The sequence below is a fragment of the Hyla sarda genome, unplaced genomic scaffold (genome assembly GCF_029499605.1).
Source record: "Hyla sarda isolate aHylSar1 unplaced genomic scaffold, aHylSar1.hap1 scaffold_2104, whole genome shotgun sequence".
Lineage (NCBI taxonomy): Eukaryota > Metazoa > Chordata > Amphibia > Anura > Hylidae > Hyla > Hyla sarda.
The window spans coordinates 1-16656 of record NW_026608768.1 but is presented as its reverse complement, the minus strand read 5'-3'; the positions used below and the strand labels follow the sequence as shown (position 1 = coordinate 16656).

Genomic DNA, 16656 nt, shown 5'->3' with positions numbered 1-16656 from the left:
AGTCTTCTAATGTCAAAAATATTTTGACACTTAAAAAAAAAAAAAAAAAAAAAAAAAAGTTTCAAACAGTTACAGAGATTGATCAGTGGATTGCGTGGCTAAATGCGTGGGTCAGACATGGGGGATTAGCTCAAATGGTAGAGCGCTCGCTTAGCATGCGAGAGGTAGCGGGATCGATGCCCGCATCCTCCAAAAACTTTTTGACTTTTTCAAACATCTTTTTAGCTAATGCTCATGGCACTCTTAGCCAAGCCAAAGAGTTGCACACACCCGGCTTTGCCAATCCTTCGATAGCTCAGCTGGTAGAGCGGAGGACTGTAGTAGAACAATCGGCAATCCTTAGGTCGCTGGTTCGATTCCGGCTCGAAGGACATTTTTTTGGGGGGTATGTTTTCATTTGGGATGTTTCAAGATGCTGAAAAACACACACTTCCGCTGACCCCTGCTCTTAACACTAGAAACACCCTTTCCAGAGAGGTCTCCCGTCAACATTGGGACTTTAAAACAGGCACAGAGACCAAGCTTTCAGTTGAGAGCACATCTAAGGCTCGCCAAAGAACCACCTTTAGCTGTGACGTGCAACCAAATCAAAAAGGGGACCTCGTCCCTGGGTGGGCTTGAACCACCAACCTTTCGGTTAACAGCCGAACGCGCTAACCGATTGCGCCACAGAGACAACAGTGCTGCATGCTCGTGACTAGGCACAAGCGAAAACCCAAATGCTGGTCTCCAGGTGGACTTCAGCCCATAACAATCGGCTTTTAAGCTAAACTTGCTGAAACGGCAGAGACCGCCTTCCCGCTAGCAGCTTGACAGGAACCAGAGGGTAGTTATGCTTCTCATCTCCTTTACAGACAGAAGCAGAGTGGCGCAGCGGAAGCGTGCTGGGCCCATAACCCAGAGGTCGATGGATCGAAACCATCCTCTGCTAAGCAATCAATTTTACTGTTTCCACCATTGTAATTGAGGCAAGTTCGTTTCTAGGCCAACGCATTGTTCCTCTTCTTTGGAGGTGTTTTAAGGTCTTTGTGAACGAATTTTGCTCTTCATGATAGCAGAAGTAGTCAGTCTAAGCCATGCGAATCACAGACGTCACCGACATCACCGACATCACAGCTGTCAAAGAAGCGTTGGTGGTATAGTGGTAAGCATAGCTGCTTTCCAAGCAGTTGACCCGGGTTCGATTCCCGGCCAACGCATTTCTTTCAAGGTTTTGTCACCTGTCTCCTATGCTTGCTCTTTCATGGTAAAAAATTTTGCAGCTAGAAGCACCCTTTCAGCTCCTTACATTACAATGCTCCTCCCATTACAATGCTCCTCCCAAAAGGGTCCCATGGCTCTAGAGCCTCATCTGCTACATAACAACTTTCTTGTCCTAAGTATTAAGCCACGCGAAGCTCTGTAAACATCCCAGTCTTAGTCTTCTAATGTCAAAAATATTTTGACACTTAAAAAAAAAAAAAAAAAAAAAAAAAAGTTTCAAACAGTTACAGAGATTGATCAGTGGATTGCGTGGCTAAATGCGTGGGTCAGACATGGGGGATTAGCTCAAATGGTAGAGCGCTCGCTTAGCATGCGAGAGGTAGCGGGATCGATGCCCGCATCCTCCAAAAACTTTTTGACTTTTTCAAACATCTTTTTAGCTAATGCTCATGGCACTCTTAGCCAAGCCAAAGAGTTGCACACACCCGGCTTTGCCAATCCTTCGATAGCTCAGCTGGTAGAGCGGAGGACTGTAGTAGAACAATCGGCAATCCTTAGGTTGCTGGTTCGATTCCGGCTCGAAGGACATTTTTTTGGGGGGTATGTTTTCATTTGGGATGTTTCAAGATGCTGAAAAACACACACTTCCGCTGACCCCTGCTCTTAACACTAGAAACACCCTTTCCAGAGAGGTCTCCCGTCAACATTGGGACTTTAAAACAGGCACAGAGACCAAGCTTTCAGTTGAGAGCACATCTAAGGCTCGCCAAAGAACCACCTTTAGCTGTGACGTGCAACCAAATCAAAAAGGGGACCTCGTCCCTGGGTGGGCTTGAACCACCAACCTTTCGGTTAACAGCCGAACGCGCTAACCGATTGCGCCACAGAGACAACAGTGCTGCATGCTCGTGACTAGGCACAAGCGAAAACCCAAATGCTGGTCTCCAGGTGGACTTCAGCCCATAACAATCGGCTTTTAAGCTAAACTTGCTGAAACGGCAGAGACCGCCTTCCCGCTAGCAGCTTGACAGGAACCAGAGGGTAGTTATGCTTCTCATCTCCTTTACAGACAGAAGCAGAGTGGCGCAGCGGAAGCGTGCTGGGCCCATAACCCAGAGGTCGATGGATCGAAACCATCCTCTGCTAAGCAATCAATTTTACTGTTTCCACCATTGTAATTGAGGCAAGTTCGTTTCTAGGCCAACGCATTGTTCCTCTTCTTTGGAGGTGTTTTAAGGTCTTTGTGAACGAATTTTGCTCTTCATGATAGCAGAAGTAGTCAGTCTAAGCCATGCGAATCACAGACGTCACCGACATCACCGACATCACAGCTGTCAAAGAAGCGTTGGTGGTATAGTGGTAAGCATAGCTGCTTTCCAAGCAGTTGACCCGGGTTCGATTCCCGGCCAACGCATTTCTTTCAAGGTTTTGTCACCTGTCTCCTATGCTTGCTCTTTCATGGTAAAAAATTTTGCAGCTAGAAGCACCCTTTCAGCTCCTTACATTACAATGCTCCTCCCATTACAATGCTCCTCCCAAAAGGGTCCCATGGCTCTAGAGCCTCATCTGCTACATAACAACTTTCTTGTCCTAAGTATTAAGCCACGCGAAGCTCTGTAAACATCCCAGTCTTAGTCTTCTAATGTCAAAAATATTTTGACACTTAAAAAAAAAAAAAAAAAAAAAAAAAGTTTCAAACAGTTACAGAGATTGATCAGTGGATTGCGTGGCTAAATGCGTGGGTCAGACATGGGGGATTAGCTCAAATGGTAGAGCGCTCGCTTAGCATGCGAGAGGTAGCGGGATCGATGCCCGCATCCTCCAAAAACTTTTTGACTTTTTCAAACATCTTTTTAGCTAATGCTCATGGCACTCTTAGCCAAGCCAAAGAGTTGCACACACCCGGCTTTGCCAATCCTTCGATAGCTCAGCTGGTAGAGCGGAGGACTGTAGTAGAACAATCGGCAATCCTTAGGTCGCTGGTTCGATTCCGGCTCGAAGGACATTTTTTTGGGGGGTATGTTTTCATTTGGGATGTTTCAAGATGCTGAAAAACACACACTTCCGCTGACCCCTGCTCTTAACACTAGAAACACCCTTTCCAGAGAGGTCTCCCGTCAACATTGGGACTTTAAAACAGGCACAGAGACCAAGCTTTCAGTTGAGAGCACATCTAAGGCTCGCCAAAGAACCACCTTTAGCTGTGACGTGCAACCAAATCAAAAAGGGGACCTCGTCCCTGGGTGGGCTTGAACCACCAACCTTTCGGTTAACAGCCGAACGCGCTAACCGATTGCGCCACAGAGACAACGGTGCTGCATGCTCGTGACTAGGCACAAGCGAAAACCCAAATGCTGGTCTCCAGGTGGACTTCAGCCCATAACAATCGGCTTTTAAGCTAAACTTGCTGAAACGGCAGAGACCGCCTTCCCGCTAGCAGCTTGACAGGAACCAGAGGGTAGTTATGCTTCTCATCTCCTTTACAGACAGAAGCAGAGTGGCGCAGCGGAAGCGTGCTGGGCCCATAACCCAGAGGTCGATGGATCGAAACCATCCTCTGCTAAGCAATCAATTTTACTGTTTCCACCATTGTAATTGAGGCAAGTTCGTTTCTAGGCCAACGCATTGTTCCTCTTCTTTGGAGGTGTTTTAAGGTCTTTGTGAACGAATTTTGCTCTTCATGATAGCAGAAGTAGTCAGTCTAAGCCATGCGAATCACAGACGTCACCGACATCACCGACATCACAGCTGTCAAAGAAGCGTTGGTGGTATAGTGGTAAGCATAGCTGCTTTCCAAGCAGTTGACCCGGGTTCGATTCCCGGCCAACGCATTTCTTTCAAGGTTTTGTCACCTGTCTCCTATGCTTGCTCTTTCATGGTAAAAAATTTTGCAGCTAGAAGCACCCTTTCAGCTCCTTACATTACAATGCTCCTCCCATTACAATGCTCCTCCCAAAAGGGTCCCATGGCTCTAGAGCCTCATCTGCTACATAACAACTTTCTTGTCCTAAGTATTAAGCCACGCGAAGCTCTGTAAACATCCCAGTCTTAGTCTTCTAATGTCAAAAATATTTTGACACTTAAAAAAAAAAAAAAAAAAAAAAAAAAAAGTTTCAAACAGTTACAGAGATTGATCAGTGGATTGCGTGGCTAAATGCGTGGCTAAATGCGTGGGTCAGACATGGGGGATTAGCTCAAATGGTAGAGCGCTCGCTTAGCATGCGAGAGGTAGCGGGATCGATGCCCGCATCCTCCAAAAACTTTTTGACTTTTTCAAACATCTTTTTAGCTAATGCTCATGGCACTCTTAGCCAAGCCAAAGAGTTGCACACACCCGGCCTTGCCAATCCTTCGATAGCTCAGCTGGTAGAGCGGAGGACTGTAGTAGAACAATCGGCAATCCTTAGGTCGCTGGTTCGATTCCGGCTCGAAGGACATTTTTTTGGGGGGTATGTTTTCATTTGGGATGTTTCAAGATGCTGAAAAACACACACTTCCGCTGACCCCTGCTCTTAACACTAGAAACACCCTTTCCAGAGAGGTCTCCCGTCAACATTGGGACTTTAAAACAGGCACAGAGACCAAGCTTTCAGTTGAGAGCACATCTAAGGCTCGCCAAAGAACCACCTTTAGCTGTGACGTGCAACCAAATCAAAAAGGGGACCTCGTCCCTGGGTGGGCTTGAACCACCAACCTTTCGGTTAACAGCCGAACGCGCTAACCGATTGCGCCACAGAGACAACGGTGCTGCATGCTCGTGACTAGGCACAAGCGAAAACCCAAATGCTGGTCTCCAGGTGGACTTCAGCCCATAACAATCGGCTTTTAAGCTAAACTTGCTGAAACGGCAGAGACCGCCTTCCCGCTAGCAGCTTGACAGGAACCAGAGGGTAGTTATGCTTCTCATCTCCTTTACAGACAGAAGCAGAGTGGCGCAGCGGAAGCGTGCTGGGCCCATAACCCAGAGGTCGATGGATCGAAACCATCCTCTGCTAAGCAATCAATTTTACTGTTTCCACCATTGTAATTGAGGCAAGTTCGTTTCTAGGCCAACGCATTGTTCCTCTTCTTTGGAGGTGTTTTAAGGTCTTTGTGAACGAATTTTGCTCTTCATGATAGCAGAAGTAGTCAGTCTAAGCCATGCGAATCACAGACGTCACCGACATCACCGACATCACAGCTGTCAAAGAAGCGTTGGCGGTATAGTGGTAAGCATAGCTGCTTTCCAAGCAGTTGACCCGGGTTCGATTCCCGGCCAACGCATTTCTTTCAAGGTTTTGTCACCTGTCTCCTATGCTTGCTCTTTCATGGTAAAAAATTTTGCAGCTAGAAGCACCCTTTCAGCTCCTTACATTACAATGCTCCTCCCATTACAATGCTCCTCCCAAAAGGGTCCCATGGCTCTAGAGCCTCATCTGCTACATAACAACTTTCTTGTCCTAAGTATTAAGCCACGCGAAGCTCTGTAAACATCCCAGTCTTAGTCTTCTAATGTCAAAAATATTTTGACACTTAAAAAAAAAATAAAAAAAAAAAGTTTCAAACAGTTACAGAGATTGATCAGTGGATTGCGTGGCTAAATGCGTGGGTCAGACATGGGGGATTAGCTCAAATGGTAGAGCGCTCGCTTAGCATGCGAGAGGTAGCGGGATCGATGCCCGCATCCTCCAAAAACTTTTTGACTTTTTCAAACATCTTTTTAGCTAATGCTCATGGCACTCTTAGCCAAGCCAAAGAGTTGCACACACCCGGCTTTGCCAATCCTTCGATAGCTCAGCTGGTAGAGCGGAGGACTGTAGTAGAACAATCGGCAATCCTTAGGTCGCTGGTTCGATTCCGGCTCGAAGGACATTTTTTTGGGGGGTATGTTTTCATTTGGGATGTTTCAAGATGCTGAAAAACACACACTTCCGCTGACCCCTGCTCTTAACACTAGAAACACCCTTTCCAGAGAGGTCTCCCGTCAACATTGGGACTTTAAAACAGGCACAGAGACCAAGCTTTCAGTTGAGAGCACATCTAAGGCTCGCCAAAGAACCACCTTTAGCTGTGACGTGCAACCAAATCAAAAAGGGGACCTCGTCCCTGGGTGGGCTTGAACCACCAACCTTTCGGTTAACAGCCGAACGCGCTAACCGATTGCGCCACAGAGACAACGGTGCTGCATGCTCGTGACTAGGCACAAGCGAAAACCCAAATGCTGGTCTCCAGGTGGACTTCAGCCCATAACAATCGGCTTTTAAGCTAAACTTGCTGAAACGGCAGAGACCGCCTTCCCGCTAGCAGCTTGACAGGAACCAGAGGGTAGTTATGCTTCTCATCTCCTTTACAGACAGAAGCAGAGTGGCGCAGCGGAAGCGTGCTGGTCCCATAACCCAGAGGTCGATGGATCGAAACCATCCTCTGCTAAGCAATCAATTTTACTGTTTCCACCATTGTAATTGAGGCAAGTTCGTTTCTAGGCCAACGCATTGTTCCTCTTCTTTGGAGGTGTTTTAAGGTCTTTGTGAACGAATTTTGCTCTTCATGATAGCAGAAGTAGTCAGTCTAAGCCATGCGAATCACAGACGTCACCGACATCACCGACATCACAGCTGTCAAAGAAGCGTTGGTGGTATAGTGGTAAGCATAGCTGCTTTCCAAGCAGTTGACCCGGGTTCGATTTCCGGCCAACGCATTTCTTTCAAGGTTTTGTCACCTGTCTCCTATGCTTGCTCTTTCATGGTAAAAAATTTTGCAGCTAGAAGCACCCTTTCAGCTCCTTACATTACAATGCTCCTCCCATTACAATGCTCCTCCCAAAAGGGTCCCATGGCTCTAGAGCCTCATCTGCTACATAACAACTTTCTTGTCCTAAGTATTAAGCCACGCGAAGCTCTGTAAACATCCCAGTCTTAGTCTTCTAATGTCAAAAATATTTTGACACTTAAAAAAAAAAAAAAAAAGTTTCAAACAGTTACAGAGATTGATCAGTGGATTGCGTGGCTAAATGCGTGGGTCAGACATGGGGGATTAGCTCAAATGGTAGAGCGCTCGCTTAGCATGCGAGAGGTAGCGGGATCGATGCCCGCATCCTCCAAAAACTTTTTGACTTTTTCAAACATCTTTTTAGCTAATGCTCATGGCACTCTTAGCCAAGCCAAAGAGTTGCACACACCCGGATTTGCCAATCCTTCGATAGCTCAGCTGGTAGAGCGGAGGACTGTAGTAGAACAATTGGCAATCCTTAGGTCGCTGGTTCGATTCCGGCTCGAAGGACATTTTTTTGGGGGGTATGTTTTCATTTGGGATGTTTCAAGATGCTGAAAAACACACACTTCCGCTGACCCCTGCTCTTAACACTAGAAACACCCTTTCCAGAGAGGTCTCCCGTCAACATTGGGACTTTAAAACAGGCACAGAGACCAAGCTTTCAGTTGAGAGCACATCTAAGGCTCGCCAAAGAACCACCTTTAGCTGTGACGTGCAACCAAATCAAAAAGGGGACCTCGTCCCTGGGTGGGCTTGAACCACCAACCTTTCGGTTAACAGCCGAACGCGCTAACCGATTGCGCCACAGAGACAACGGTGCTGCATGCTCGTGACTGGGCACAAGCGAAAACCCAAATGCTGGTCTCCAGGTGGACTTCAGCCCATAACAATCGGCTTTTAAGCTAAACTTGCTGAAACGGCAGAGACCGCCTTCCCGCTAGCAGCTTGACAGGAACCAGAGGGTAGTTATGCTTCTCATCTCCTTTACAGACAGAAGCAGAGTGGCGCAGCGGAAGCGTGCTGGGCCCATAACCCAGAGGTCGATGGATCGAAACCATCCTCTGCTAAGCAATCAATTTTACTGTTTCCACCATTGTAATTGAGGCAAGTTCGTTTCTAGGCCAACGCATTGTTCCTCTTCTTTGGAGGTGTTTTAAGGTCTTTGTGAACGAATTTTGCTCTTCATGATAGCAGAAGTAGTCAGTCTAAGCCATGCGAATCACAGACGTCACCGACATCACCGACATCACAGCTGTCAAAGAAGCGTTGGTGGTATAGTGGTAAGCATAGCTGCTTTCCAAGCAGTTGACCCGGGTTCGATTCCCGGCCAACGCATTTCTTTCAAGGTTTTGTCACCTGTCTCCTATGCTTGCTCTTTCATTGTAAAAAATTTTGCAGCTAGAAGCACCCTTTCAGCTCCTTACATTACAATGCTCCTCCCATTACAATGCTCCTCCCAAAAGGGTCCCATGGCTCTAGAGCCTCATCTGCTACATAACAACTTTCTTGTCCTAAGTATTAAGCCACGCGAAGCTCTGTAAACATCCCAGTCTTAGTCTTCTAATGTCAAAAATATTTTGACACTTAAAAAAAAAAAATAAAAAAAAAAAGTTTCAAACAGTTACAGAGATTGATCAGTGGATTGCGTGGCTAAATGCGTGGGTCAGACATGGGGGATTAGCTCAAATGGTAGAGCGCTCGCTTAGCATGCGAGAGGTAGCGGGATCGATGCCCGCATCCTCCAAAAACTTTTTGACTTTTTCAAACATCTTTTTAGCTAATGCTCATGGCACTCTTAGCCAAGCCAAAGAGTTGCACACACCCAGCTTTGCCAATCCTTCGATAGCTCAGCTGGTAGAGCGGAGGACTGTAGTAGAACAATTGGCAATCCTTAGGTCGCTGGTTCGATTCCGGCTCGAAGGACATTTTTTTGGGGGGTATGTTTTCATTTGGGATGTTTCAAGCTGCTGAAACACACACACTTCCGCTGACCCCTACTCTTAACACTAGAAACACCCTTTCCAGAGAGGTCTCCCGTCAACATTGGGACTTTAAAACAGGCACAGAGACCAAGCTTTCAGTTGAGAGCACATCTAAGGCTCGCCAAAGAACCACCTTTAGCTGTGACGTGCAACCAAATCAAAAAGGGGACCTCGTCCCTGGGTGGGCTTGAACCACCAACCTTTCGGTTAACAGCCGAACGCGCTAACCGATTGCGCCACAGAGACAACGGTGCTGCATGCTCGTGACTAGGCACAAGCGAAAACCCAAATGCTGGTCTCCAGGTGGACTTCAGCCCATAACAATCGGCTTTTAAGCTAAACTTGCTGAAACGGCAGAGACCGCCTTCCCACTAGCAGCTTGACAGGAACCAGAGGGTAGTTATGCTTCTCATCTCCTTTACAGACAGAAGCAGAGTGGCGCAGCGGAAGCGTGCTGGGCCCATAACCCAGAGGTCGATGGATCGAAACCATCCTCTGCGAAGCAATCAATTTTACTGTTTCCACCATTGTAATTGAGGCAAGTTCGTTTCTAGGCCAACGCATTGTTCCTCTTCTTTGGAGGTGTTTTAAGGTCTTTGTGAACGAATTTTGCTCTTCATGATAGCAGAAGTAGTCAGTCTAAGCCATGCGAATCACAGACGTCACCGACATCACCGACATCACAGCTGTCAAAGAAGCGTTGGTGGTATAGTGGTAAGCATAGCTGCCTTCCAAGCAGTTGACCCGGGTTCGATTCCCGGCCAACGCATTTCTTTCAAGGTTTTGTCACCTGTCTCCTATGCTTGCTCTTTCATGGTAAAAAATTTTGCAGCTAGAAGCACCCTTTCAGCTCCTTACATTACAATGCTCCTCCCATTACAATGCTCCTCCCAAAAGGGTCCCATGGCTCTAGAGTCTCATCTGCTACATAACAACTTTCTTGTCCTAAGTATTAAGCCACGCGAAGCTCTGTAAACATCCCAGTCTTAGTCTTCTAATGTCAAAAATATTTTGACACTTAAAAAAAAAAAAAAAAAAAGTTTCAAACAGTTACAGAGATTGATCAGTGGATTGCGTGGCTAAATGCGTGGGTCAGACATGGGGGATTAGCTCAAATGGTAGAGCGCTCGCTTAGCATGCGAGAGGTAGCGGGATCGATGCCCGCATCCTCCAAAAACTTTTTGACTTTTTCAAACATCTTTTTAGCTAATGCTCATGGCACTCTTAGCCAAGCCAAAGAGTTGCACACACCCGGCTTTGCCAATCCTTCGATAGCTCAGCTGGTAGAGCGGAGGACTGTAGTAGAACAATCGGCAATCCTTAGGTCGCTGGTTCGATTCCGGCTCGAAGGACATTTTTTTGGGGGGTATGTTTTCATTTGGGATGTTTCAAGATGCTGAAAAACACACACTTCCGCTGACCCCTGCTCTTAACACTAGAAACACCCTTTCCAGAGAGGTCTCCCGTCAACATTGGGACTTTAAAACAGGCACAGAGACCAAGCTTTCAGTTGAGAGCACATCTAAGGCTCGCCAAAGAACCACCTTTAGCTGTGACGTGCAACCAAATCAAAAAGGGGACCTCGTCCCTGGGTGGGCTTGAACCACCAACCTTTCGGTTAACAGCCGAACGCGCTAACCGATTGCGCCACAGAGACAACGGTGCTGCATGCTCGTGACTAGGCACAAGCGAAAACCCAAATGCTGGTCTCCAGGTGGACTTCAGCCCATAACAATCGGCTTTTAAGCTAAACTTGCTGAAACGGCAGAGACCGCCTTCCCGCTAGCAGCTTGACAGGAACCAGAGGGTAGTTATGCTTCTCATCTCCTTTACAGACAGAAGCAGAGTGGCGCAGCGGAAGCGTGCTGGGCCCATAACCCAGAGGTCGATGGATCGAAACCATCCTCTGCTAAGCAATCAATTTTACTGTTTCCACCATTGTAATTGAGGCAAGTTCGTTTCTAGGCCAACGCATTGTTCCTCTTCTTTGGAGGTGTTTTAAGGTCTTTGTGAACGAATTTTGCTCTTCATGATAGCAGAAGTAGTCAGTCTAAGCCATGCGAATCACAGACGTCACCGACATCACCGACATCACAGCTGTCAAAGAAGCGTTGGTGGTATAGTGGTAAGCATAGCTGCCTTCCAAGCAATTGACCCGGGTTCGATTCCCGGCCAACGCATTTCTTTCAAGGTTTTGTCACCTGTCTCCTATGCTTGCTCTTTCATGGTAAAAAATTTTGCAGCTAGAAGCACCCTTTCAGCTTCTTACATTACAATGCTCCTCCCATTACAATGCTCCTCCCAAAAGGGTCCCATGGCTCTAGAGTCTCATCTGCTACATAACAACTTTCTTGTCCTAAGTATTAAGCCACGCGAAGCTCTGTAAACATCCCAGTCTTAGTCTTCTAATGTCAAAAATATTTTGACACTTAAAAAAAAAAAAAAAAGTTTCAAACAGTTACAGAGATTGATCAGTGGATTGCGTGGCTAAATGCGTGGGTCAGACATGGGGGATTAGCTCAAATGGTAGAGCGCTCGCTTAGCATGCGAGAGGTAGCGGGATCGATGCCCGCATCCTCCAAAAACTTTTTGACTTTTTCAAACATCTTTTTAGCTAATGCTCATGGCACTCTTAGCCAAGCCAAAGAGTTGCACACACCCAGCTTTGCCAATCCTTCGATAGCTCAGCTGGTAGAGCGGAGGACTGTAGTAGAACAATCGGCAATCCTTAGGTCGCTGGTTCGATTCCGGCTCGAAGGACATTTTTTTGGGGGGTATGTTTTCATTTGGGATGTTTCAAGCTGCTGAAACACACACACTTCCGCTGACCCCTACTCTTAACACTAGAAACACCCTTTCCAGAGAGGTCTCCCGTCAACATTGGGACTTTAAAACAGGCACAGAGACCAAGCTTTCAGTTGAGAGCACATCTAAGGCTCGCCAAAGAACCACCTTTAGCTGTGACGTGCAACCAAATCAAAAAGGGGACCTCGTCCCTGGGTGGGCTTGAACCACCAACCTTTCGGTTAACAGCCGAACGCGCTAACCGATTGCGCCACAGAGACAACGGTGCTGCATGCTCGTGACTAGGCACAAGCGAAAACCCAAATGCTGGTCTCCAGGTGGACTTCAGCCCATAACAATCGGCTTTTAAGCTAAACTTGCTGAAACGGCAGAGACCGCCTTCCCACTAGCAGCTTGACAGGAACCAGAGGGTAGTTATGCTTCTCATCTCCTTTACAGACAGAAGCAGAGTGGCGCAGCGGAAGCGTGCTGGGCCCATAACCCAGAGGTCGATGGATCGAAACCATCCTCTGCTAAGCAATCAATTTTACTGTTTCCACCATTGTAATTGAGGCAAGTTCGTTTCTAGGCCAACGCATTGTTCCTCTTCTTTGGAGGTGTTTTAAGGTCTTTGTGAACGAATTTTGCTCTTCATGATAGCAGAAGTAGTCAGTCTAAGCCATGCGAATCACAGACGTCACCGACATCACCGACATCACAGCTGTCAAAGAAGCGTTGGTGGTATAGTGGTAAGCATAGCTGCCTTCCAAGCAGTTGACCCGGGTTCGATTCCCGGCCAACGCATTTCTTTCAAGGTTTTGTCACCTGTCTCCTATGCTTGCTCTTTCATGGTAAAAAATTTTGCAGCTAGAAGCACCCTTTCAGCTCCTTACATTACAATGCTCCTCCCATTACAATGCTCCTCCCAAAAGGGTCCCATGGCTCTAGAGCCTCATCTGCTACATAACAACTTTCTTGTCCTAAGTATTAAGCCACGCGAAGCTCTGTAAACATCCCAGTCTTAGTCTTCTAATGTCAAAAATATTTTGACACTTAAAAAAAAAAAAAAAAGTTTCAAACAGTTACAGAGATTGATCAGTGGATTGCGTGGCTAAATGCGTGGGTCAGACATGGGGGATTAGCTCAAATGGTAGAGCGCTCGCTTAGCATGCGAGAGGTAGCGGGATCGATGCCCGCATCCTCCAAAAACTTTTTGACTTTTTCAAACATCTTTTTAGCTAATGCTCATGGCACTCTTAGCCAAGCCAAAGAGTTGCACACACCCAGCTTTGCCAATCCTTCGATAGCTCAGCTGGTAGAGCGGAGGACTGTAGTAGAACAATCGGCAATCCTTAGGGCGCTGGTTCGATTCCGGCTCGAAGGACATTTTTTTGGGGGGTATGTTTTCATTTGGGATGTTTCAAGCTGCTGAAACACACACACTTCCGCTGACCCCTGCTCTTAACACTAGAAACACCCTTTCCAGAGAGGTCTCCCGTCAACATTGGGACTTTAAAACAGGCACAGAGACCAAGCTTTCAGTTGAGAGCACATCTAAGGCTCGCCAAAGAACCACCTTTAGCTGTGACGTGCAACCAAATCAAAAAGGGGACCTCGTCCCTGGGTGGGCTTGAACCACCAACCTTTCGGTTAACAGCCGAACGCGCTAACCGATTGCGCCACAGAGACAACAGTGCTGCATGCTCGTGACTAGGCACAAGCGAAAACCCAAATACTGGTCTCCAGGTGGACTTCAGCCCATAACAATCGGCTTTTAAGCTAAACTTGCTGAAACGGCAGAGACCGCCTTCCCACTAGCAGCTTGACAGGAACCAGAGGGTAGTTATGCTTCTCATCTCCTTTACAGACAGAAGCAGAGTGGCGCAGCGGAAGCGTGCTGGGCCCATAACCCAGAGGTCGATGGATCGAAACCATCCTCTGCTAAGCAATCAATTTTACTGTTTCCACCATTGTAATTGAGGCAAGTTCGTTTCTAGGCCAACGCATTGTTCCTCTTCTTTGGAGGTGTTTTAAGGTCTTTGTGAACGAATTTTGCTCTTCATGATAGCAGAAGTAGTCAGTCTAAGCCATGCGAATCACAGACGTCACCGACATCACCGACATCACAGCTGTCAAAGAAGCGTTGGTGGTATAGTGGTAAGCATAGCTGCCTTCCAAGCAGTTGACCCGGGTTCGATTCCCGGCCAACGCATTTCTTTCAAGGTTTTGTCACCTGTCTCCTATGCTTGCTCTTTCATGGTAAAAAATTTTGCAGCTAGAAGCACCCTTTCAGCTCCTTACATTACAATGCTCCTCCCATTACAATGCTCCTCCCAAAAGGGTCCCATGGCTCTAGAGCCTCATCTGCTACATAACAACTTTCTTGTCCTAAGTATTAAGCCACGCGAAGCTCTGTAAACATCCCAGTCTTAGTCTTCTAATGTCAAAAATATTTTGACACTTAAAAAAAAAAAAAAAAAGTTTCAAACAGTTACAGAGATTGATCAGTGGATTGCGTGGCTAAATGCGTGGGTCAGACATGGGGGATTAGCTCAAATGGTAGAGCGCTCGCTTAGCATGCGAGAGGTAGCGGGATCGATGCCCGCATCCTCCAAAAACTTTTTGACTTTTTCAAACATCTTTTTAGCTAATGCTCATGGCACTCTTAGCCAAGCCAAAGAGTTGCACACACCCAGCTTTGCCAATCCTTCGATAGCTCAGCTGGTAGAGCGGAGGACTGTAGTAGAACAATCGGCAATCCTTAGGTCGCTGGTTCGATTCCGGCTCGAAGGACATTTTTTTGGGGGGTATGTTTTCATTTGGGATGTTTCAAGCTGCTGAAACACACACACTTCCGCTGACCCCTGCTCTTAACACTAGAAACACCCTTTCCAGAGAGGTCTCCCGTCAACATTGGGACTTTAAAACAGGCACAGAGACCAAGCTTTCAGTTGAGAGCACATCTAAGGCTCGCCAAAGAACCACCTTTAGCTGTGACGTGCAACCAAATCAAAAAGGGGACCTCGTCCCTGGGTGGGCTTGAACCACCAACCTTTCGGTTAACAGCCGAACGCGCTAACCGATTGCGCCACAGAGACAACAGTGCTGCATGCTCGTGACTAGGCACAAGCGAAAACCCAAATGCTGGTCTCCAGGTGGACTTCAGCCCATAACAATCGGCTTTTAAGCTAAACTTGCTGAAACGGCAGAGACCGCCTTCCCACTAGCAGCTTGACAGGAACCAGAGGGTAGTTATGCTTCTCATCTCCTTTACAGACAGAAGCAGAGTGGCGCAGCGGAAGCGTGCTGGGCCCATAACCCAGAGGTCGATGGATCGAAACCATCCTCTGCTAAGCAATCAATTTTACTGTTTCCACCATTGTAATTGAGGCAAGTTCGTTTCTAGGCCAACGCATTGTTCCTCTTCTTTGGAGGTGTTTTAAGGTCTTTGTGAACGAATTTTGCTCTTCATGATAGCAGAAGTAGTCAGTCTAAGCCATGCGAATCACAGACGTCACCGACATCACCGACATCACAGCTGTCAAAGAAGCGTTGGTGGTATAGTGGTAAGCATAGCTGCCTTCCAAGCAGTTGACCCGGGTTCGATTCCCGGCCAACGCATTTCTTTCAAGGTTTTGTCACCTGTCTCCTATGCTTGCTCTTTCATGGTAAAAAATTTTGCAGCTAGAAGCACCCTTTCAGCTCCTTACATTACAATGCTCCTCCCATTACAATGCTCCTCCCAAAAGGGTCCCATGGCTCTAGAGTCTCATCTGCTACATAACAACTTTCTTGTCCTAAGTATTAAGCCACGCGAAGCTCTGTAAACATCCCAGTCTTAGTCTTCTAATGTCAAAAATATTTTGACACTTAAAAAAAAAAAAAAAAAAAAAGTTTCAAACAGTTACAGAGATTGATCAGTGGATTGCGTGGCTAAATGCGTGGGTCAGACATGGGGGATTAGCTCAAATGGTAGAGCGCTCGCTTAGCATGCGAGAGGTAGCGGGATCGATGCCCGCATCCTCCAAAAACTTTTTGACTTTTTCAAACATCTTTTTAGCTAATGCTCATGGCACTCTTAGCCAAGCCAAAGAGTTGCACACACCCAGCTTTGCCAATCCTTCGATAGCTCAGCTGGTAGAGCGGAGGACTGTAGTAGAACAATCGGCAATCCTTAGGTCGCTGGTTCGATTCCGGCTCGAAGGACATTTTTTTGGGGGGTATGTTTTCATTTGGGATGTTTCAAGCTGCTGAAACACACACACTTCCGCTGACCCCTACTCTTAACACTAGAAACACCCTTTCCAGAGAGGTCTCCCGTCAACATTGGGACTTTAAAACAGGCACAGAGACCAAGCTTTCAGTTGAGAGCACATCTAAGGCTCGCCAAAGAACCACCTTTAGCTGTGACGTGCAACCAAATCAAAAAGGGGACCTCGTCCCTGGGTGGGCTTGAACCACCAACCTTTCCGTTAACAGCCGAACGCGCTAACCGATTGCGCCACAGAGACAACGGTGCTGCATGCTCGTGACTAGGCACAAGCGAAAACCCAAATGCTGGTCTCCAGGTGGACTTCAGCCCATAACAATCGGCTTTTAAGCTAAACTTGCTGAAACGGCAGAGACCGCCTTCCCGCTAGCAGCTTGACAGGAACCAGAGGGTAGTTATGCTTCTCATCTCCTTTACAGACAGAAGCAGAGTGGCGCAGCGGAAGCGTGCTGGGCCCATAACCCAGAGGTCGATGGATCGAAACCATCCTCTGCTAAGCAATCAATTTTACTGTTTCCACCATTGTAATTGAGGCAAGTTCGTTTCTAGGCCAACGCATTGTTCCTCTTCTTTGGAGGTGTTTTAAGGTCTTTGTGAACGAATTTTGCTCTTCATGATAGCAGAAGTAGTCAGTCTAAGCCATGCGAATCACAGACGTCACCGACA

The 16656-nt window shown here is 47.1% G+C and overlaps 43 non-coding genes across 43 annotated transcripts; 32 read left to right on the top strand and 11 right to left on the bottom strand.

The window, feature by feature from the left end:
* The first annotated feature begins 119 nt into the window (after window positions 1-119).
* TRNAA-AGC (transfer RNA alanine (anticodon AGC)) lies at window positions 120-192 on the top strand. Its single transcript has one exon. It is a non-coding gene; the product is annotated as a tRNA-Ala (tRNA).
* A 92-nt stretch (window positions 193-284) lies between these two features.
* Window positions 285-371, top strand: TRNAY-GUA (transfer RNA tyrosine (anticodon GUA)). The gene is given in 2 exon segments: window positions 285-321; window positions 336-371. It is a non-coding gene; the product is annotated as a tRNA-Tyr (tRNA).
* Window positions 372-602: 231 nt separating this feature from the next.
* On the bottom strand, window positions 603-676 carry TRNAN-GUU (transfer RNA asparagine (anticodon GUU)). The gene has a single exon. It is a non-coding gene; the product is annotated as a tRNA-Asn (tRNA).
* Window positions 677-1127: 451 nt separating this feature from the next.
* On the top strand, window positions 1128-1199 carry TRNAG-UCC (transfer RNA glycine (anticodon UCC)). The gene has a single exon. It is a non-coding gene; the product is annotated as a tRNA-Gly (tRNA).
* A 338-nt stretch (window positions 1200-1537) lies between these two features.
* TRNAA-AGC (transfer RNA alanine (anticodon AGC)) lies at window positions 1538-1610 on the top strand. Its single transcript has one exon. It is a non-coding gene; the product is annotated as a tRNA-Ala (tRNA).
* Window positions 1611-1702: 92 nt separating this feature from the next.
* On the top strand, window positions 1703-1789 carry TRNAY-GUA (transfer RNA tyrosine (anticodon GUA)). The gene is given in 2 exon segments: window positions 1703-1739; window positions 1754-1789. It is a non-coding gene; the product is annotated as a tRNA-Tyr (tRNA).
* Window positions 1790-2020: 231 nt separating this feature from the next.
* TRNAN-GUU (transfer RNA asparagine (anticodon GUU)) lies at window positions 2021-2094 on the bottom strand. Its single transcript has one exon. It is a non-coding gene; the product is annotated as a tRNA-Asn (tRNA).
* Window positions 2095-2545: 451 nt separating this feature from the next.
* TRNAG-UCC (transfer RNA glycine (anticodon UCC)) lies at window positions 2546-2617 on the top strand. The gene has a single exon. It is a non-coding gene; the product is annotated as a tRNA-Gly (tRNA).
* Window positions 2618-2954: 337 nt separating this feature from the next.
* Window positions 2955-3027, top strand: TRNAA-AGC (transfer RNA alanine (anticodon AGC)). Its single transcript has one exon. It is a non-coding gene; the product is annotated as a tRNA-Ala (tRNA).
* Window positions 3028-3119: 92 nt separating this feature from the next.
* Window positions 3120-3206, top strand: TRNAY-GUA (transfer RNA tyrosine (anticodon GUA)). Its single transcript is given in 2 exon segments — window positions 3120-3156; window positions 3171-3206. It is a non-coding gene; the product is annotated as a tRNA-Tyr (tRNA).
* A 231-nt stretch (window positions 3207-3437) lies between these two features.
* TRNAN-GUU (transfer RNA asparagine (anticodon GUU)) lies at window positions 3438-3511 on the bottom strand. The gene has a single exon. It is a non-coding gene; the product is annotated as a tRNA-Asn (tRNA).
* Window positions 3512-3962: 451 nt separating this feature from the next.
* Window positions 3963-4034, top strand: TRNAG-UCC (transfer RNA glycine (anticodon UCC)). The gene has a single exon. It is a non-coding gene; the product is annotated as a tRNA-Gly (tRNA).
* Window positions 4035-4386: 352 nt separating this feature from the next.
* On the top strand, window positions 4387-4459 carry TRNAA-AGC (transfer RNA alanine (anticodon AGC)). The gene has a single exon. It is a non-coding gene; the product is annotated as a tRNA-Ala (tRNA).
* A 92-nt stretch (window positions 4460-4551) lies between these two features.
* TRNAY-GUA (transfer RNA tyrosine (anticodon GUA)) lies at window positions 4552-4638 on the top strand. Its single transcript is given in 2 exon segments — window positions 4552-4588; window positions 4603-4638. It is a non-coding gene; the product is annotated as a tRNA-Tyr (tRNA).
* A 231-nt stretch (window positions 4639-4869) lies between these two features.
* TRNAN-GUU (transfer RNA asparagine (anticodon GUU)) lies at window positions 4870-4943 on the bottom strand. Its single transcript has one exon. It is a non-coding gene; the product is annotated as a tRNA-Asn (tRNA).
* Window positions 4944-5800: 857 nt separating this feature from the next.
* On the top strand, window positions 5801-5873 carry TRNAA-AGC (transfer RNA alanine (anticodon AGC)). The gene has a single exon. It is a non-coding gene; the product is annotated as a tRNA-Ala (tRNA).
* A 92-nt stretch (window positions 5874-5965) lies between these two features.
* TRNAY-GUA (transfer RNA tyrosine (anticodon GUA)) lies at window positions 5966-6052 on the top strand. The gene is given in 2 exon segments: window positions 5966-6002; window positions 6017-6052. It is a non-coding gene; the product is annotated as a tRNA-Tyr (tRNA).
* A 231-nt stretch (window positions 6053-6283) lies between these two features.
* On the bottom strand, window positions 6284-6357 carry TRNAN-GUU (transfer RNA asparagine (anticodon GUU)). Its single transcript has one exon. It is a non-coding gene; the product is annotated as a tRNA-Asn (tRNA).
* Window positions 6358-7209: 852 nt separating this feature from the next.
* Window positions 7210-7282, top strand: TRNAA-AGC (transfer RNA alanine (anticodon AGC)). The gene has a single exon. It is a non-coding gene; the product is annotated as a tRNA-Ala (tRNA).
* A 92-nt stretch (window positions 7283-7374) lies between these two features.
* TRNAY-GUA (transfer RNA tyrosine (anticodon GUA)) lies at window positions 7375-7461 on the top strand. Its single transcript is given in 2 exon segments — window positions 7375-7411; window positions 7426-7461. It is a non-coding gene; the product is annotated as a tRNA-Tyr (tRNA).
* Window positions 7462-7692: 231 nt separating this feature from the next.
* TRNAN-GUU (transfer RNA asparagine (anticodon GUU)) lies at window positions 7693-7766 on the bottom strand. The gene has a single exon. It is a non-coding gene; the product is annotated as a tRNA-Asn (tRNA).
* Window positions 7767-8217: 451 nt separating this feature from the next.
* Window positions 8218-8289, top strand: TRNAG-UCC (transfer RNA glycine (anticodon UCC)). The gene has a single exon. It is a non-coding gene; the product is annotated as a tRNA-Gly (tRNA).
* A 336-nt stretch (window positions 8290-8625) lies between these two features.
* On the top strand, window positions 8626-8698 carry TRNAA-AGC (transfer RNA alanine (anticodon AGC)). The gene has a single exon. It is a non-coding gene; the product is annotated as a tRNA-Ala (tRNA).
* Window positions 8699-8790: 92 nt separating this feature from the next.
* Window positions 8791-8877, top strand: TRNAY-GUA (transfer RNA tyrosine (anticodon GUA)). Its single transcript is given in 2 exon segments — window positions 8791-8827; window positions 8842-8877. It is a non-coding gene; the product is annotated as a tRNA-Tyr (tRNA).
* A 231-nt stretch (window positions 8878-9108) lies between these two features.
* TRNAN-GUU (transfer RNA asparagine (anticodon GUU)) lies at window positions 9109-9182 on the bottom strand. The gene has a single exon. It is a non-coding gene; the product is annotated as a tRNA-Asn (tRNA).
* Window positions 9183-9633: 451 nt separating this feature from the next.
* TRNAG-UCC (transfer RNA glycine (anticodon UCC)) lies at window positions 9634-9705 on the top strand. Its single transcript has one exon. It is a non-coding gene; the product is annotated as a tRNA-Gly (tRNA).
* A 331-nt stretch (window positions 9706-10036) lies between these two features.
* Window positions 10037-10109, top strand: TRNAA-AGC (transfer RNA alanine (anticodon AGC)). Its single transcript has one exon. It is a non-coding gene; the product is annotated as a tRNA-Ala (tRNA).
* A 92-nt stretch (window positions 10110-10201) lies between these two features.
* Window positions 10202-10288, top strand: TRNAY-GUA (transfer RNA tyrosine (anticodon GUA)). Its single transcript is given in 2 exon segments — window positions 10202-10238; window positions 10253-10288. It is a non-coding gene; the product is annotated as a tRNA-Tyr (tRNA).
* A 231-nt stretch (window positions 10289-10519) lies between these two features.
* Window positions 10520-10593, bottom strand: TRNAN-GUU (transfer RNA asparagine (anticodon GUU)). The gene has a single exon. It is a non-coding gene; the product is annotated as a tRNA-Asn (tRNA).
* Window positions 10594-11444: 851 nt separating this feature from the next.
* On the top strand, window positions 11445-11517 carry TRNAA-AGC (transfer RNA alanine (anticodon AGC)). The gene has a single exon. It is a non-coding gene; the product is annotated as a tRNA-Ala (tRNA).
* Window positions 11518-11609: 92 nt separating this feature from the next.
* On the top strand, window positions 11610-11696 carry TRNAY-GUA (transfer RNA tyrosine (anticodon GUA)). Its single transcript is given in 2 exon segments — window positions 11610-11646; window positions 11661-11696. It is a non-coding gene; the product is annotated as a tRNA-Tyr (tRNA).
* A 231-nt stretch (window positions 11697-11927) lies between these two features.
* On the bottom strand, window positions 11928-12001 carry TRNAN-GUU (transfer RNA asparagine (anticodon GUU)). The gene has a single exon. It is a non-coding gene; the product is annotated as a tRNA-Asn (tRNA).
* Window positions 12002-12452: 451 nt separating this feature from the next.
* On the top strand, window positions 12453-12524 carry TRNAG-UCC (transfer RNA glycine (anticodon UCC)). The gene has a single exon. It is a non-coding gene; the product is annotated as a tRNA-Gly (tRNA).
* Window positions 12525-12852: 328 nt separating this feature from the next.
* TRNAA-AGC (transfer RNA alanine (anticodon AGC)) lies at window positions 12853-12925 on the top strand. The gene has a single exon. It is a non-coding gene; the product is annotated as a tRNA-Ala (tRNA).
* A 92-nt stretch (window positions 12926-13017) lies between these two features.
* On the top strand, window positions 13018-13104 carry TRNAY-GUA (transfer RNA tyrosine (anticodon GUA)). Its single transcript is given in 2 exon segments — window positions 13018-13054; window positions 13069-13104. It is a non-coding gene; the product is annotated as a tRNA-Tyr (tRNA).
* Window positions 13105-13335: 231 nt separating this feature from the next.
* Window positions 13336-13409, bottom strand: TRNAN-GUU (transfer RNA asparagine (anticodon GUU)). Its single transcript has one exon. It is a non-coding gene; the product is annotated as a tRNA-Asn (tRNA).
* Window positions 13410-13860: 451 nt separating this feature from the next.
* On the top strand, window positions 13861-13932 carry TRNAG-UCC (transfer RNA glycine (anticodon UCC)). Its single transcript has one exon. It is a non-coding gene; the product is annotated as a tRNA-Gly (tRNA).
* Window positions 13933-14261: 329 nt separating this feature from the next.
* TRNAA-AGC (transfer RNA alanine (anticodon AGC)) lies at window positions 14262-14334 on the top strand. The gene has a single exon. It is a non-coding gene; the product is annotated as a tRNA-Ala (tRNA).
* Window positions 14335-14426: 92 nt separating this feature from the next.
* On the top strand, window positions 14427-14513 carry TRNAY-GUA (transfer RNA tyrosine (anticodon GUA)). Its single transcript is given in 2 exon segments — window positions 14427-14463; window positions 14478-14513. It is a non-coding gene; the product is annotated as a tRNA-Tyr (tRNA).
* A 231-nt stretch (window positions 14514-14744) lies between these two features.
* Window positions 14745-14818, bottom strand: TRNAN-GUU (transfer RNA asparagine (anticodon GUU)). The gene has a single exon. It is a non-coding gene; the product is annotated as a tRNA-Asn (tRNA).
* A 451-nt stretch (window positions 14819-15269) lies between these two features.
* Window positions 15270-15341, top strand: TRNAG-UCC (transfer RNA glycine (anticodon UCC)). Its single transcript has one exon. It is a non-coding gene; the product is annotated as a tRNA-Gly (tRNA).
* A 333-nt stretch (window positions 15342-15674) lies between these two features.
* Window positions 15675-15747, top strand: TRNAA-AGC (transfer RNA alanine (anticodon AGC)). The gene has a single exon. It is a non-coding gene; the product is annotated as a tRNA-Ala (tRNA).
* Window positions 15748-15839: 92 nt separating this feature from the next.
* On the top strand, window positions 15840-15926 carry TRNAY-GUA (transfer RNA tyrosine (anticodon GUA)). Its single transcript is given in 2 exon segments — window positions 15840-15876; window positions 15891-15926. It is a non-coding gene; the product is annotated as a tRNA-Tyr (tRNA).
* The last annotated feature ends 730 nt before the right edge of the window (window positions 15927-16656 follow it).